Source organism: Rhinolophus sinicus, linkage group LG02, assembly GCF_036562045.2.
Source record: "Rhinolophus sinicus isolate RSC01 linkage group LG02, ASM3656204v1, whole genome shotgun sequence".
Classification (NCBI taxonomy): Eukaryota; Metazoa; Chordata; class Mammalia; order Chiroptera; family Rhinolophidae; genus Rhinolophus; species Rhinolophus sinicus.
Genome location: NC_133752.1, coordinates 186,353,985 through 186,371,807, shown reverse-complemented (window position 1 = coordinate 186,371,807; position 17,823 = coordinate 186,353,985). Strand labels below are relative to the sequence as shown.

Below are 17,823 nucleotides of genomic sequence, written 5' to 3'. Positions count from 1 at the left end.
CCTAAAACGTATGAAAATTTCACACTTATACTTCTGTACTTTCTACTCTAGAAACTGATGCAGAACAAGGAGAGAGGGAGAAAAGAGGTGAAAAAAAGAAAAGCAGCGATTTACTCTCTGACTTGGCTTTAATCGCTTGGCAGACAATTTGAAATTTACATTTGTATTTCATTTTGAAGACCTTAATATATTTCAAAGAACATCACAGAACAGTCTGGCAACAAGAATTCTAATCCCTATTATTTCATTAACTAATCTGTGACCTTGGATGTCTAACTGTACTTCTCCGATTCTCAGCCTGTTTATTGAGAATAACTCATATGTTTCACTCAATTTTTGTCAAGTTCACATCAGATGTCTGAAATGCTTAGCAAAGTGCTCAGTTCCTAGTAGGTGCTAAAGAATTTGTTGACTAAATATCCACGAGCAACTTAACTTCTTTCTGTTTAATCGAATAGAAGCTGCTAGCATCATGACATTAAACCTAAATGGTACGAAGCGCAGAGACTCATTTTAGTCCATCAGAATGACATGGTTGGTAAATTCATTCCTGTGGGAAGATATTTTTAAATGAAGGCAACACTCATTCTACCCCACTGAGCTATTGTGAAACTCACATTAGATATCTCTGAAAAGGCCGTGTAAACTGCAAAGGGACAGACACACACATGTGAGTGTAAAGTATTGATATTAATAATGTGACCAGGGCTCGCCTCCTAGGGGTCACCTGTGTAGTCACACAGAGCTCCACACAGAGAGAGGTCTCACACTTGGTTGAATGATATGTGATAGCCATCTTGAAATTCTTCTTCTTTTTTTTTTTTTTCATTTTTATTCCCTCCAACCCCCATCCCATCTGGTATCTTGAAATTCTTAATAATTTTTGGACAAGAAGCCCAACATTTTCATTTCGCACTAGGCCCCACAAACTATGTAGCTGATCCCGATTGTGAGTCAAAATGTTGCTACTTTTTGTCAAAGAAAGGGAGTTTTAGAAGCATTTTCTTATCCCTTTCACCCTTAAAATTATATGATTCTAAAAAATATTCCAAGTGTTGTACCATTTTTTTTAAAAACCCTTCCACCATTCTTCTATTTCTAATCAAACATTTTTTAAAGTATCTGTTATTTCTCACAAGCTCTTAATCTTTCAGTTTCCACTCCCATGAAGCTCTGGGAAAAGATTTTATTTTCCCCACTAGATTCAATTTACTTAGCAAAAGTCCTCAGAGACAATTCCAACTTTGTATTTTTATGAGGCCTCTTTCAAAATATGCCATTCTGCACCCTTGCTGGTCTGGATTCTACACTGAAGACTTGTCTTGGTATCGAGCAGTGTGTTTTAAGCTTTTGCAAAAGAACATATTTTTTAAACATCTACTTTGGAAAGAAAACCTTGGAGTTACGGCATTCTGCTTCCGAACCAGGGAAGCTGTAATGCAGTGGGAAATATAGAAGACTTGGCATGAGTAGATTCATGTTTAAGTTCTTATGCCATCATTTACCAGACATGTGAACCTAAACAAGTTGCTTACATCTCTCTGGGCCTTAGTTTCCTCATCTGTAAAGTGGGGTCGGAGCGGGGGAAGGCAGGGGTAAATAGTATCTATTTCATAGGGTTCTGAAAAGAAGATATGAAAATAATGTTCTTGAAACTACTTTTTAGGTGTGATGTATCCATAGAAGGGAATAATGTGCTATAGAGTTGTTCTCATTCTAATTTTATCTGATTAATGATAACTTAGAGAATTAAAATGACCCTGTACCTCTTTGCACTGTTTCTCTTTAACATCAAGGTGGTTAGCTCCACAGATTCCACTGGGTTAGGTAGAAAACAAAGGATTTTGTTGACCGATATTCATGTAACACATATCTTTTTATTATCCACTGTGATCTGGGCACTTTGCTAAGCATACACCAAGAATTCTGATATTAGGTCACAATTTAATATATCCTAAAAAATAAAACTGCATCGCATTATACATTCCATCATAAGCATTCCATCAGAAAATATTTAATGGACATCCACTATATGCCAGGTTCATAATACGAAGATTTTTAAAGGGGAGGTAGGAGATGCTATTAGGGATTGTAACAGAGAGACTAACGAAGTCCTTTTTTATTTTTCAAATAATGTGGCAAGGAGAGGCAAGAAAGTTAATGTAAAAAGCTGGAAGCAGAAATCCTCAGAAAATTAATAGCAAAATACCACAATGGGCCATTTTAGTTAAGAAGGGTCACCCTTGGCCCAGAGGTGGGATGGGTAAGAGACAGAAATAGAAAATCAAATATTCAAACCAAGGAAGAATGTATGCGCTGCTTGTCAAAGTAAAGTAAGAATTATACAGTTCTCCAAGGAACCTCAGAAGAGAGTCAAAGAACCTAGACTAGAAGGAAGCTGATGGAGATTACAGCAAGAAATGGGGTGGGGAAAGAGAGAGAGAAAGAACCAGGCATGAAGATGCAGGAAAACGGGGCTCTCAGAGGCAGTGATGGCCAGTGAGCAGCTCTCGGTGGCGGGAATGGCTGCAGGTTCCAATTGTATCCATTGTGCTTTGCAGAACTGCAGGCAGAGGGGTCAACCTCCTGGCCATAGTTATTAAAACAAGTTCTCAGCAGATAATAAAGATCTCCAAGGAGATGAGTTGTTTTTGCTTTTGTTTTTTTCCTAATTCACACAAAGCCATTCTTTGGAGTAGTGGGACTGCACTGAGGAAGTTTGAAAAGTGCTGTTCTCTTTCATGCTGCTGTCAGCAGTGTGGCCCTTTCAGCTCATCGCTCGCGGGCATCATCCCCAAACGGTCACTTAAACTATATTGTACCAAATTTCCTCGTATAGGTGGGATTTTTGAAAAACTCGAGGGAAAAGGCCAGTCAGTGGTGGTTAGAAAGAATGAGCTGTGCAGGGAGACGCTGGTAAGACATCGGAACTCAATAGGAGTTTGAGGTCACCAGGAAAATCTTAAGTACCTAGAGAATCCCTGTGGATATGAGAGGTTGGGGGAGGCACATTGGGGCTCCCCCGATTTATAAGATGGATGTACAAGTAGTTTTTATTTAAATATCGTAAAAACCAGGTAACTCCAGTAGGCTGGAGAACTGGGGTTCCTAAAAAGTCAGCATTAGTATTATAGGTGTTAACCACATTAGATGTGTCTTTCAGATGAAATCCTCTCCTGCCCCACAGATACTCGAGCCATTCTGTTAGTCCTTCATCCTCATAGGCATGCACAAAATGGGGCTACTGTTTATTTGGGGTTTTTTTGTTTTGGTTTTTAATTGGGGAATAATGTGTTTCTCCAGGGCCCATCAGCTCCAAGTTGTCCTTCAATCTAGTTGTGGAGGGCACAGCTCAGCTCTAAGTCCAGTCACCATTTTCAATCTTTAGTTGCAGGGGGCACAGCCCACCCTCCCATGCAGGAATTGAACCAGAAACCTTGTTGTTCAGAGCTCATGCTCTAACCAACTAAGCCATCCGGCCGCCCCAGGGCTACTGGTTTTTAAACTCTACCTATTTGGTATGGTCTGATGGGTAAATTGCCAGATATCTTCAAGAACCTTGGTACCATCTTTCTCCCACCCACAGTTGTAATGTGACTTTAGGGAAGATCCTGTACCCTCCCTAAACCTCAGGTAAAAATACCTGTCTTGCCTCTCACATCAGTTGTGATTAACACCAAACAAAGTAACACAACCACAACAACAAAAGCATCCTTGGATGCAAACATCCTTGGAAAATGTAAAAGGGCCATAGAAATGGAGGAAGCTATTCATGCAAAGGTACATGTTCTTGTCCCTGGACTATGTGTGACCACATTCAGAACGGTAAGAGACCCCGGAACAGGCCATTGTTGTCTCGGAGGGAAGACGCAGGCCCATCTAACTGGTTCCAGCTGCTCAGAAGTGGTGCTCGCTGGGGCCCAGGCGGTGTCCTCGTGCTCCACAGCAAAGGTTCTCATTTTAGTTGAAAGCACAGACTTCTCCACCCCTCACCACCTCCAGAATTTGTAATCTAGATTTGAAACCACATGTAGTCATGCTGGTCATTTTTTTCTGAGATTGTCAAACTTTTGCAGCTAATTATCAGTTGGAGTCAGTGTAACAAAACATACGTTTCTATGCTGGATTTTATTAAAATGCCTGTGATATCAGCCAGGGGTTGTGGTAAGTATGCTGCTAGTATGTACAGTGGGGTTTTTCTTTTCCCTCTGAGGAAAGCCTCAGCAGGCTTTATAAATCAATACTATGAACTGGAATGGTTGAGACTTACCATAAGTGAGTGCTATTGCTTCCGCTTTTGAGAAACAATGAACAGTTTCCTGGCTTTTCAATTAAGGCTATTGGGGGCTACAAAGGAAAAAAATGTAATGTCTAATAAGCATGTTAAGGGCCAAGTATGATTAATGGCTGTTCAGAAGGATCCTCAAAGCTGATGCCTTATAGCCCAGGAATCTGCATTTACTGGCAACCTCTGAAAATCTAGCTTCCATGAATACTGTCATGAATACTCATAATCACAGAAAACACAAAAAAACCTCTTCAAACACTACGCATTTGGCTCAAGACTTAAATCTTCCTCGAATGGTGGAGTAGGTTAAAAGGCTTTGAATGCCCCTCAGTGTCTTTTTATCATTTGCTTTGAAAACTCAACATCTCCCTGCAGATGATTTGCTGGGGATGGAGGGAAAGGAGAGGGAGGAAAGGAACACAGATAGTTTCTACCATCTTCTTTGGACTTCTGAGCCTATCAATATAGAAAATTCTAGAAGAGGTCATCAGACAAGAACATATCCCCCAAATCACTCTCATCTGTACCCTCTCCTCTCTCCTTCCATCCCTGGCCACAGAGAACCAGGCTTTCCTCCTGTCTGAAGCTGTGCCTTCCTCGGCTTCACATCTTCCCGCTGTATCCGCATCTTAATCACGTCCACTTCTTGTCTCTACAGATGTGCTCACGTCCCCTCCATCCTAAGGATGGGAGAGTCCTTTTCTTTGCTTTTCATCACAACTGAATGTCGAAAACGTACTGCCTACACACTCTTTACTTGTCACCCGTTGCAATCTGGTTTCTTCTGACACTACTTTCCCTGAAACTTGTAAGAATCATGTACCTTCTCCTGGCCACATCCTGCAAACCTCTCTTCAATAATTATTGTAATTTACCTTTCTGCTGCTGTGATTATATTCATACTGATGCTTCTAACCATCTTTCTTTCCACTGCTTACATAACGGTTTCTTCTTCTCCTGCGACTTCCAATTGCTCTTTTTCAGTTTCCACTGTCAGCTCTTTTTCTTTAATGACTCTTTAAATAGAGGACCCTCACAAAAGTCCATCCTCACTTTTCTATAATTTGAGTTTCTTCGTCTGTAAAAAGAGGGTGATGTTGCTGGTGGGAATGTGAAATGGTGCAGCCACTTTGGAAAACAGTCTGGCAATTCCTCAAAATGTTAAACATAGAGTTACCATATGACCCAGCCTTTCTACTCCTAGGTGCATACTCATGCACCCAAGGGAAATAAAAACATATATGAACACAAAAACTTACATACAGTTTTCACAGCAACATGATTCATAATAATGAGAAGGCAGAGACAGCACAAATATCCATCAACCGATGAATGGATAAACAAAATGTGATGTACACATATAATGAAATATTATTCGGCATGAAAAGAAATGGCATACTGATATATGCTACAGCATGAATAAACTTGGAATAAATGCTACAGCTTGAATGAAGGGAGTCACGAAAGACCTCACATTATATGATCCCAATTATATGAAATGTCTTTCATTGAAAAATGTATTGTTTTAAATCAACAGCAATTTACTAACCTCTCGTAATTCTGTGGATCAACCATGTGGTTCTTCTGTCTCAGGTAATAATAGCTGGGGTCCTGGGAGGGCTGGAAGTTCTGAATGTCCTCATTCCCATGGCCAGCAGTGGTGGTGCTCACTGGCTGGGTGCTGAGCTGTGACTGCCAGCCAGGGACTTCAGTTCTTCTCTGCAAGGGTCTCTCTACAGAGCTGCTTGAGCTTCCTCTGAATATGGTACTGGGGTTTCAAAACAGAGCATTCTAAGCTGACAAACTCAATGTGCAAGCACTTATCAAGCATCTGCTTTTGCAACATGCTTACCAATTTCCTATAGGCAAAAGCTAGTCACATGGACAAGACCAGAGTCAAGCTTGGAGAAGGCTGACACAGGACTTGAATGCTGGGGGTCACAGTTTATTGAGGACCACCTAAGTAACAGGCTTTATGAAGACAAAATTGTCAAGTATTGGACAAGTTTTTAGAGAACTGGTGAGAATTTTTCTGCCCCTTTGACAAGTTAGTGTAGAACACTTATAAGCCATAGAAGGTAAATTTATTCATCAAACATCAGACTAATGTTTGGTCCTTCACTAGGTGCTAGAAATACTTTATAGAGTTAGGACTAAACCTGGCTTTGAGGAGCATATAGGCATATTGGAGAGACAGGTATGCAAATATGCAACTATAACAGTGTGATAATATAATAAAAGTGTACATCTTCAAGGCAAAATGGCAGCCCAGAGGAGAAAACTCTTAAGTGTGTTTAAAGAAAGAAAAGGAGGCATTTTCTAGCTAAACAAGGGCAGGGGAAGAATAGTCTTGGCAGGGCAAAAAGGCACATAACCATCATGGCAGTCTTTGCAAGGATTACAGGTCAGAGCTCTGGGCTGTAAAGGGTGGGTGTGGGTGTGAAGATACAGTTGGACAGGTATGTGGAGATCAGATCAAGAAAGATCTTGTATTCCATGCTAAAGTGTTCCAGGGCCCCATGACCACCCCATGGGGGATGGGATCCATGGAAAATTTCTTCAGTGGAGCAGGGAGCTTGGATGTATGTGTTATGCAGATTGGCCACCTCTGCATCCTGCCTTGGATTTTCTTTTCTTTTCTTTTCTTTTCTTTTCTTTTCTTTTCCTTTCCCTTCCTTCCTTCCTTCCTTCCATCCTTCCTTCCTTTTTTCTTTTGTTCTTTTTTTTCTTTTCTTTTTTTGCTCCGTATCATTCCTGCAGCATGACTCAGTGCTTCCACACATTCCCCAAATAGAACAAACTCCTCCACAAAACACTGGTGAAAAATGTAGATTTTTCTCTACATTTGTACTATGTATTTCTATATCTCTACAGAAACTAATGGTTTCATGTGTGAGAACGCAAGGGGAGTCACATTTGAGGGTGCACAAAACCTCACTCCCCAAAATTCCCATTTCCCCCCAGGCCCTCCTTTGGCTGCCAGCAGGGTCCTCATCTCTCTCTGGACCTTCCCCCCTACCCACCCCCCCCGCAGTCTTTAATTTCCTCTGGCCCAAGACCTTTATTCCAGAGTCATGCTCCCCTCTTCCTCTATCTCACCATCTCTTTCTCTTTCTCATGCAGAACAATTGAGAACACTGTCCTAACCCTTCCATTCCCATAGCCTCACTCAGCAAAAAACGACCTGCCAATACTGATATCTTCATATACCTTGAAAGGCATCAGGGAGTGTTAATTATATAAATAAAATGTCAGTATGTATTTCTGATATACCTTTGAAATCTCACTTTGGAAGCCATACGAAGAATGGATTGGGTTGGGGACAAAGTGAGACTAAACACAGAGAGACCCATAAGTAAGGGATTGCATTAGCACAGGAAAACTACGGGGAGAGGCTAAGACAAGGGGCTGTGGAGATGGAGATAGAAGGGGCAGACCTGATAGCAGTTAGGAGGTAGAATCAAGTGGACTTTGCCATTAATCTGGTCCACAACATTCATTAAAAATCGCAGAGTTACTCTCTCCGGTGGAAAAGGATTTGTTAGGATATGGGACTATTTGTTGAGCCAGATCTAGGAAGGGAAATAACAGTGTGATAGGGAATTAGTTGAGATGTTGCTATGGTGATCCTCTCAACTCCCCGTGTCAGCCATATTGGAAGCATCAGGTAGGACAACATGAGACTGATTTTTTAAAACACCAGAGCTCACACCTCCAAATAGGTGTTGGCCTCTAAGTCACCATGGGCAACTGTCACTTACTCCAACAATGCTGCCATTGTTGAAATCCTTTCCCAGCTCCTCTTTGGCTTCTGCATTTGGAGCCAGGATATGAGACACTTAATAGTCTGGTCTCATTACTTGATGGTGACTTTTTATTTTTCCTCTGGAAAGCTTTCGCCACCACGAACATCCAAATTGCTTTCCAAACACCAAAACTAAGCTTTTAACTTAGGAAAATAAATTGGGACACGAGAATGGAAGAGCCTCAGCTGAGGCTCATGAGTGGGGAAGAGACCAGAGCCAACAGACTTGCCATGAATAGATGCCCGAGTCAGTCCTGCCTGCCGCTTCACCTCCAACTTCCTGAGCCCCACACATCATCAGAATGCAGTCCGGGCAACTTCCCCAGATGTGACACTTCATTCCCGGGATGCGAGAAGCAAAAGAGATTCAGAGACTAGGAAAGGACACAGACGCCTGGAAACGAGCTTTCCTCAAAGAGTGCCACTGCTGGTTTTCTACAGAACGAGGCTGAAAACATGTTTTCCTTAGTGGACTCTGCTCACCTCCAGGATCTGCTCACCAGGAAAAGGTGGGCATTTTAGGGTGGTCCCGACTCAGGAGGAAGTCCAGGTTCAGTATGGGCTAAGTAGACATTCCTAGTTGTTAAAAAAAAGTCGGGGAAAGAAAAGTATCAGAAACTGTAAGATATTAATGAGTAAATGCATTTAGTACATGTGAGTGACTAGCCCGATGCCAAACAACATTGCTCAATGAGTATTAAATAAATGCTCAGGAAAATCATGGGGGCTTTTTGTTTGTTTTTTATGGAAAAAACAGATAGTATGTAAATTACTTTATGCTGGCCACAGATCCTGCTGCTTCCACATAGCTGCTAATTTCAGATGATTGCCTTTTATTTATTTAACACAGATGTATATAGTACTTACCGTGTCCCAGATACGGTTGTAAGCACCACATAAATGCGAATTCATTCAATCCTGATACCAATCTTATGAGCTAGGTGTTCTGATTTTTAATTCTACCTTACAGATGAGAAAACTGGGGCCTGGGGAGGATAAATAAGTTGCCTAAGTCACTCAGCTAATAAATAGTAGGGTTTGTGCTCTTAAATACCAGTTTTCTGCCTTTTGAAATTCACCGGTAATTTTGCTCACCTCTGGTATTCTTTTTTTTACCCACGGATATTCTATGGTGGACCAAGGATAAGTGGGGTTTCTGAGTTCCCTAGGTAGAATAGGTAAAACAAAACAAAACAGAAAACACAGTTTATTAAGGCTGAAGATACCACGTGGTCGTTAGCCCAGGCATTGGAAACATTTTTTTTCTTAATAAACCTTACTTTTAGAACAGATCTAGATTTACAGGAAAATTATAGAGTTCCCACACACTCTACACCCAGCCCCTCCTATTTTTAACATCTTACATTAGTGTCATACATTTGATACAATTAATGAACTAATGTTCATAAATTATTACCTGAAGCTCATACTTGATTCAGAGTTCCTTACTTTTTACCTAATGTCCTTTTTCTGTCCCAGGATCCCATCCAGGACATCACATTACATTCAGGTGTCATATTTCCTTAGGTTCCTCTCGACGGTGAGAGTTTCTCAGACTTTTCTTGTTTTTGATGACCTTGACAGTTTTGAAGAGTATACTAATCAAGTATTTTGTAGAACGCCCCTCAGTATGACTTTGTATAATGTTTTTCTCAGATTACACTGGAGTTATGTGCTTCTGGGGAAAAGACCACAAAGGGAAAGTGCCATTCTCATCACGTTATATCAAGAGTACGTACTATCAACATGACTTATCACTGTTGATGTTGACTTTGATCATCTGGCTGATAATTTCAAAATCTGTGTTAAATCTGAGTCTGGTTCTGATGCTTACTTTGATTCTTCAGACTCTGTTTTTCCTTGCCTTTTAGGATGCCTGTAATTTTTTTTTTTCTTTTTTTGTAGAAAGCTGGTTATGTTGTATTAGGTAATAGGAACTGAGGTAAATAAGACTTTAGTGTGAGGATTCATGTTAATCTGACTACAAATGGGGCTGCATTTAATATTTGCTGTAGATGTGGGTGCCATAGGCTTCAAATTCCTCTGCTGTCCTTGTTTTGTGTGCCCATGTTGAAGCCCTATTTGGACTTCCCTCAGAAACTCCAGATTTCAGGTGGTGGTTACCTCTGCAACCTCAACTCTCTGCCGAGTCTAAGAAAAGTCACTGATTTCCCATTTGTTCAGCTTTTCTCTGGTTGTAAGGATGGGAGTGATGCCTCCTAAGCTCTTCACATGTTGGAGCTGAATCCATGTCTTCCCAAACATTTTTCAGAGCAGAAACCTTTTTCAAATGAAAGCATTTGTACCTGGGTGGGTCTCCTCACTGTCCAGTGCAATCCAAGCACTAGTGCTGGAGTGTTTCCCATCTGCACCTTCACAGTCCCCGTGGGCATATAGGGCACCCCTACCCAGCCATGCTGTGTTTCAGGAGCTTTACAAGGATCTTAGGCCATTAAAAAGTGGGTGTCCATACAGGGGAGTAAGGATGGGACTCAGCAAAATTTGGGGCACGGGCAGGAGTCTTTTCAGCTGGAAAATTCAACAGGAATAATCAGACAAGTCGTGGAAGAATCCCACAAGACAGTAATGGGAAGGGGAATGAATGTGGTTTGTTTCGTGTGATGGTGGTTCACATCGCCCATGAAAGGGAGGCAGGTGGTTCTCAGACTATGGCGTGGCCCTCACGAAGCTCCTTGGTGCTGGCCGCTCTCTGGATATTGACCTCTGGTCCTCTCTATGTGTCCTCCACCCTTACTGTCAAGGTTTGGTTCTCTTGTCTAAGACATTCTTCAAGATCATGCTCCACCTTCCTTCAGCCCTACTCTAGCCCACTGACCCTCAGCTTTGCCCCGATGGTGGTGGAGTGAGTGCCCTGGGACTTCCTCCATCCTCTACAACTCATGTTCTTGCACAAGGTCTCCCTTTTGCTCCCAAAGTCCTGGTTATTAAGGATCTTCTTTTTCTCCTGATAAAACAGCTTCATAAAGCAAAGGCTTTGGTGCTCTAGATTAGTATTTCTGAGGTGGGCTTTGACATTCTAGAGTTACACTGAACGTTGACAGTTTCTTTCATTTTTAATTTTTGCTGTAACATTCTCAGTACTCCATCAGGCAATCTGGGTGTTTTTGACTAGATAGGGAAAATGTCAGGGATTCATGAAAAGAAGTACTGAAGAAAAAAAAAAAACAAAGATAGCTACCTTCAGATACTTTTTTTCTATATTTCTCTGGACACTGTGTGTGTGTGTGTACACAGACTCTGGTTGGATTGCATAAAGGGGTCCAGAGCCCTGCATACCAAGCCTCCTCCACGACTCACCCCATCCATTAAAACTACTCTTATAAAGGTCACCCTCATGTCACCTAATCCAGTGGTCAGTTCTCAGTGTGGTGTTCACTCAGTGGTCAGTCCTGCTCTTTCTTGCCCTGTCAGCAACACTGGCCACGGCTCATCACTTCCTCTTACTGGAACACATTTCCCCTTTGTGTTCAGCATGCCACTTTCTCAGTCCTCCTCCTAATTGGCTGTTTGCCCTTTAAAGCCCTCTTTACTGGGTTCTCTCCTCCTCTTCCGTTATCCAATGCCGACATGCCCAGGGCCCCTTCCTGTCCTCTGTGGACACCCATTCCCGGCTGAGCTCTCATTCAGTGTCATGACGTTAAATGCCATCTCTGTGTTGATGACTTGCTAAATTGTGTCCCCAGCCAGGACCACTCCTCTTGCCTTGAGACTCAAACACCAAGTGCCTCACTCTGCATCTCTACTAGATCGTGAACTTCACATGATCAAACCCAGACTCCTTATCTCTCCTCCCAAAACCCGCTCTTCTCCCCAGAATTCCACATCTCCATAAATGACAATTAATTTTTCTAGTTTTTCAGACCCGTAGCCTTGGTTTCTTTTTTCTCTCATCCCACATTTAATCTATTGGCAGATCCTGTCAGTGTTTTTCCATGTCTGGCTGTTTCTCTTTTACTGTTTGTACCCTGGTCTAGGTTGTCACCAGCTCTGGCCTGGATTTTGCACAAGTCTCCTCACTAGACTCCCTACTTCCCCCTTAACATTCTAGAGCCTGTACTTTAAAATGCAAGTCAGATCTTCCCCTTTCTTTTCTCCAAACCTTCCCGTGACTTCTGCTCGTCCCATCTAGGTTGGCAAACCTTTCACGACCATGTGCCCAGCCAACTCTCTAACATCATTTCCTGCCAGTCTACAATGGACTCTTTCACCTCAGCCCTAACGGCCTCCGTTCTTGTTACTTAAAAATGCCAAGCTTACTGCCACGTCAGGGTCCTCGAACAGACACTTCCTTCTGCTTGGAGAAGTCTACCTCAAATATCCATATGGCTCTCCCCCTCACTTCCTTCAGGCCCCTTTTTATTTATCACCCCATTTTGACTCCTTTCCCCATCACCCTGATTAACACAAGACTGCGATCTCTCTGTGTCCTTACCCATCTTTCGTTTTCTTCTTTGCCTTGACCGTTATCTGGCATATTAGATATTATTTGTTTATCATTGGTCTCCCTTATTAGAAGGGAGGCTCAGTCAGAGCAAGAACTTTGTTGGATTTGTTTGCCACTCTATCTCTGGTGCATAGAACAATGCCTGACATCCAGCAGGAGCTTAATAAATAACGGACGGATAAATAATGCATGAAGAAACCCATGAAGTGCTTCCAATAAACTCAAAATCCCCAATTCTTCTATTTTGAAGATCAGGACCTGAGGTCTCCAAAAAGAGAGAAGTAGCTTTTGCAAGGTCACCCAGCAGTCAATGGCACAACTGGGTCCAGATTCTGACTCTCTCAGTTCCCAGTCCTGGCCTCTCTCCATACATGTCCCAACAATAGTGGAAGGAACAGATGTCAGCTTCTGCCTATCAGCTGACCTTATGAATCTTGTGCTTCAAAAGTTTACCCGATAAACTGTAGGCAGAGAGGCCAGCCAGGAGGCCGAGGCTGTGGTGCCACCAGGAGGGGCATGGTAAAGACCTAGCTCCCTAGGGACTGGGGACGTCAGGAGGGACGGCAAAGTCTGGGAGACTTTGTGAAAAAAGCTTGTCACATAATTGAACGTGGTGCTTAAAGGGACAGAAGGAAAAGAGCAAAGTCCATGTTCTATTTATCTTTGTCTCCTCCATCACGGTACTTAGCATAAAACGGGCGCACCACAGATATTTATCGCGAGTCACAGTCATCAGGAAGCTGAGCAGGATCACAATTGATGGTTGTTCTCATGAGCCAGGTTCATTCTTTGCGTGTAATGGGCAAGTGCGCTAACTTGGGGTTGGATAAACCTGGGTCACGTTTCATCATTTTCACTTAGTGGCCAGGTGATGCTGGGCAGAAAGCTATTCGCTCCTCAACATCACCAAACTAGGGAAAATATGAGGGGTCGGGGCAGAAAGGGGGACAGGGTGAGGGACTGAATACAATCGTGTGTATACTGTTCTATATTCGCTGAACAGTTGACCCAGGGGAAGCCCTCCATAAATGCTCACCTTTATTTACTATTTTATTGGCTTCTGTCTTCTTTTGAAATCCATACCCCTTGTTTCTGGAATTGCAATGCTGCATTCTCAGCTTCTGTCCCCTGCCCCTTCTCAAGGATATCTAGACAAGAGAGAGAGAGAGGGCTCTTGTTATTGAATTTAGGGTTGGACCCCACCTCTGAACCTGGGATTGGTTGGGTGGTCTCCGTCTGCTTAGCTGGCAGCTTTCTCATGAGGGCCTGGGTACCCTTATAAAAGCATAAATCACATCAGCTCGGCTGAATAGTCATGACAGGCACTCAGGAGCCCAGATGTGAATTACAGACCAAGGGTGGGCCTGCTGTTAATGTTTCCAAGTGGTGACAACTTGCTCCCAGTCCCATCCATACCTCCAACACTTGGTTCACATCGCACCTTTGACAATGGCATTGGTTCCAGAGGAATAAGAATTTGAGTCTCACCTCTGAGTTTAGAAGAGGCAGGAGGGCCTTGGTGTTCCAGCTTGAGAACAAGAGAAAAGCTGTTTCTGTCCCATGCTTGCTCACGGGAGCGGCCCACTTTTGCCCTTCACGGGATTGTATGCTGTTCCCCTCTGAGGCCTGCCAGCTTTGGAGCTTAAATCTCCAAGACTAAGGGAAAGCGGGGGCGGGAAGAATTTTGGAGAGAGTCCAGGACTGCCTGGGCATGCCAACCCAAATAATTCAGGCAAGCAAAAATGTGCTTGGACCTGAGCTGGCTGTCTAGACGCTCGTGATTGCACACAGGTATGGCCTTGCCCTTCGTTTGGCCTGTGTTGCGCTTACTTAAAGGTGCCTGTCAATGAGTGTCTCAGTTTGGGTTCCCCCAGAAATGCATTCAGAATGAAGGATTTCAGTGCAAACAATTTACTGAGGAACTGACCCTAGCGTATCCTGGTGGGGAAGGAAGATGTGGAGTGAGAGAGAGAGATGGGAAAGAAGCTAATACAGGGTGCGTCCTTCAGCTAGTCACCACTGTGGGCAGCTGCAACTCAATCCTTCTGGGTGACTATTGAGCTCATTGTAGAAATGCCCCCAGGATTACACCCCAACAAGAGGGCAAAGAGGCTGGGGTGTTTACAGATTGTTAGCTCTCCTCTGTCATGGGTTGAAGGCACATTCAGCCTGCTGGGAATATAGAATAAGCTGCATCTTCTCAGGCTCAGAGTCTCAGGACTGCTGGGTAAATAGCCTTCAGCTCAAGGAAGAGAACGTCTGGGCATCACCAGTGTCTGCGGCCAGCTAGTCAAAGCACAAAGCTCCCTGAGTCTAAAGTGATGACCGCTCAGACTGTACCCCATTCCTCCTAGAGATTTTTGAATCATGGTCATCAAGATATAGAAGTTAGGAAGCTTGGCAATAATTTCTCCCTCTGCCAGGAATCCCTTCTAATAATAACTACATCTATTGAGTGCTTAGGATGTGCCAGGTACTTAAATCCTCTCATTTTACTTGATAACAACACTGAGAGGTGAGAACGATTAATATTATCTCTCACGTTGCACAGCACGAGTAACTAAGGCTCACAGAGGCTGGGAACTTGCTCAAGGTCACATAATCAATGAGGAATGAAGCCAACATTTGAACCCAGGCCATCTGACTTGAGAGCCCACACTACGCTCTCCGTCACCTCCTGTAAATGTCCCCACACAACCTGTGTCAGGGCTCCCTCAGCCCAGGATGGCTTGTGCTGCTCTCAGAACTGTCTGCTAACAAGCCTGTTGGTCCTTAGCTTAAGAAGCGGTTTGCCTATTTGCATCCTGCTTCTTTCAGGCTGGAGAAAAGAGGGAAGGAAATTGGCATTTTCAGAACTGCTGCTGAATGCTGCCCCATACCTGCTCGTCTGCAATGCGCAGACTGGCCCTGTGAGGTTGGGGTCAGGATGCCCCCACATTACAGGTGAACATTACAAGTAAGATTCCAAGACGTGAAGGGACTTGCCCATACCCCAGCCCCAGAGAGGCAATGGGGTGAAATGGATGGAGTGTGGGCTGCAGGGTCAGTTGCCCATCCAAATTCAGGTCAGGCCTCCCTCTTCCTGACCAGGGTGGAAGGAGCTATTCCCTGCTTCTAATCCACACACATGTCCTACCAAAGCACTTAGGATATTCCCCATCACACACCAGTGGTTTATAAATAGGTGCTCTCTTGTTGGGAGTCCTCTGATGACCTTTGAATGCCAATTTAAATAATCATGTGTTAAACTAATGTACCGAAAAGATAAATGAGAGAATGAATGAGCAGGACCTGAGTTCAATTCTTGACACTGTCATTTTTCTGTTGAGGCTCTGGACTCTGGGTGGCCTGAATTCCCCTGCCCTGAAATGGGCCTCACCAGGCCCCATGTTGGCTCTTGCCTGGCAGGAGGCCACACTGGACTGTCCCACGCCTCCTGCTACCCTGTCAGTTGGCTCTCACTCCTCCCGCTACTGCCGCTAAAGCTTCCATGCCTTTTGTCCATTCCTTCGAGGTCTAGAAAAGTGACTAAAGCTTCTCTGACCAATCTATTTCTTCTAAAGTACTGACGGCCACTAAAAGCTTAATGCACTACCTTTCATGGGAATTTATATTTTAACAAGGAACGGTTAAACAACCAATGCTTTACCTCAGCAGGATAACAAATGTAACAATTAATAATTACTTCATTGCAACTCTATGCCAGGCACTATTTTAAGCGATTTACAAAGTTAAACCTCACACTAATTATATAAGGTAAGTTGTTAGAATAGACTCTTAAACTTCCATCAAGCATCTTCCCACCAGCCTGTCACGGGTCTCTGAAATCTTTTAATCTGGTGGTTCTTCAATCAGTGGATTGCTGCCACAGTGCCTGGCACATGGTAGGTGTGTGGGTTCCCCAGAAGAGGACTCTGCACAAAGATTCAAGTGGAAGAGGTTCATTTGGGAGAGAGGTGCAGGAAACACTGATGGGGTGGGGTGGGGAGGCATTCACAGAAGGGAAATCCACCTATAAAAGGGTGTGTTACCAAACTAGCCAGAACGATGGGCCACTGGAGCTCAATCCCATGGGGGACCATTGGAAAGTGGTGTAGAAACTGTCCCTTAATGTTAACCCACCTCAGGAGTAGAGGAGCTGAGGTATTTATAAGTAAACTCTTCTTAGTCATTGGGGGGTGGGGGACAGCTCCCAGGGAGCACTAATTCCTCACCACTTCATCAATGAGTGTAGGTAGCTTTGGAGAAATCCCTTAGGTAAAGAGATACAGGAGCTGGCAGAGGAAGTTGGCTAGAGTGCACCAAAGTGGTAAGGCACAAAGGACATGAACAGACACCAACAGGGTCCGCAACGGTATTTACTGCTATTGTTGAATTAATGAATAAGTAATGAGTGGATGAGAGATGAGATGAGATGAGGTGAGGTGAGGTGAGGTGAGGTGAGGTGAGGTGAGGTGAGGTGAGGTGAGGTGAGGTGAGGTGAGATGAGGTGAGATGAGATGAGATGAGATGATGGTGGTGATGGGAGGCAAAGATACCCTGATTTTTGTTGGTTTGGTATGACTCTTATGCTTCGTTGTTTTCTTGGTGACATTCCCCCCTTCAGAATACTATACCACAGAACACCCACAGTGTCTGATCTTGTCAGCAGCAAGAGGAAGATGCTTTACAAGAGTCCTGGGAACATGGACAGAGCCCTGGTTTCAAATTGGTCAGCCGCCACGTGACACTTCCCATCATGCGTCTGAAGCTTTCATCACAGAATGCCAAGGCCTCTGCAGTAGCTATCAGGAAAGCAGAAAGGACTCAGTGAGCAGATGTCGTCAATTTCTCACTTTTCCACTAGTGAACCCAACATAATTCTAACCTTGGTAACACAGGACAGTGGAAACTATGTGCAGCACATGTTTGGATTAAATTCTCTGTTGATTTCTCTTGATTTATAGGTTAAAACCCAGCCAGTGCAAGTCTTCCCCCCACCCTCCCAATTTCTGTCTTGACCTAAGTGTTCAGTATTTTGTCAAACTACAATTTTTGTTATTTTTAACCTCATAAAAATGATTAAAATTTCAAAAAGCCCTGCACAAGATTGGAAGATAGTTTTTCTGTTTTTGTTCCAAGAATTATTTCACATTTCTGAATTAACACAGTTTCAGGTCCAGAGAACCACATGATCTCATTGCTCTTAAACACAGATTTCTCATTATTAATTTTTTCATATGTCAAACCAGAAAATAGAGCTTCAGATCCATAAGCAACACATAT

The 17,823-nt window shown here is 43.4% G+C and overlaps 2 long non-coding RNA genes across 2 annotated transcripts in view; one reads left to right on the top strand and one right to left on the bottom strand.

Moving 5' to 3' along the window:
• Positions 1-5,778: 5,778 nt before the first annotated feature.
• Positions 5,779-17,823, bottom strand: part of LOC109445814 (uncharacterized) — a 58,962-nt gene continuing 46,917 nt past the window's right edge. Inside the window, exons 4-7 of the long non-coding RNA XR_012494080.1 lie at positions 17,189-17,342; positions 13,595-13,706; positions 8,594-8,669; positions 5,779-6,056 (exon numbers count right to left, since the gene is read on the bottom strand). This is a non-coding gene — a long non-coding RNA (uncharacterized LOC109445814). The remainder of the gene's footprint in view (positions 6,057-8,593; positions 8,670-13,594; positions 13,707-17,188; positions 17,343-17,823) is intronic.
• Positions 7,822-17,293, top strand: LOC141570157 (uncharacterized). Its single transcript, XR_012494081.1, has 3 exons — positions 7,822-8,602; positions 9,750-9,824; positions 17,165-17,293. It is a non-coding gene; the product is annotated as an uncharacterized LOC141570157 (long non-coding RNA).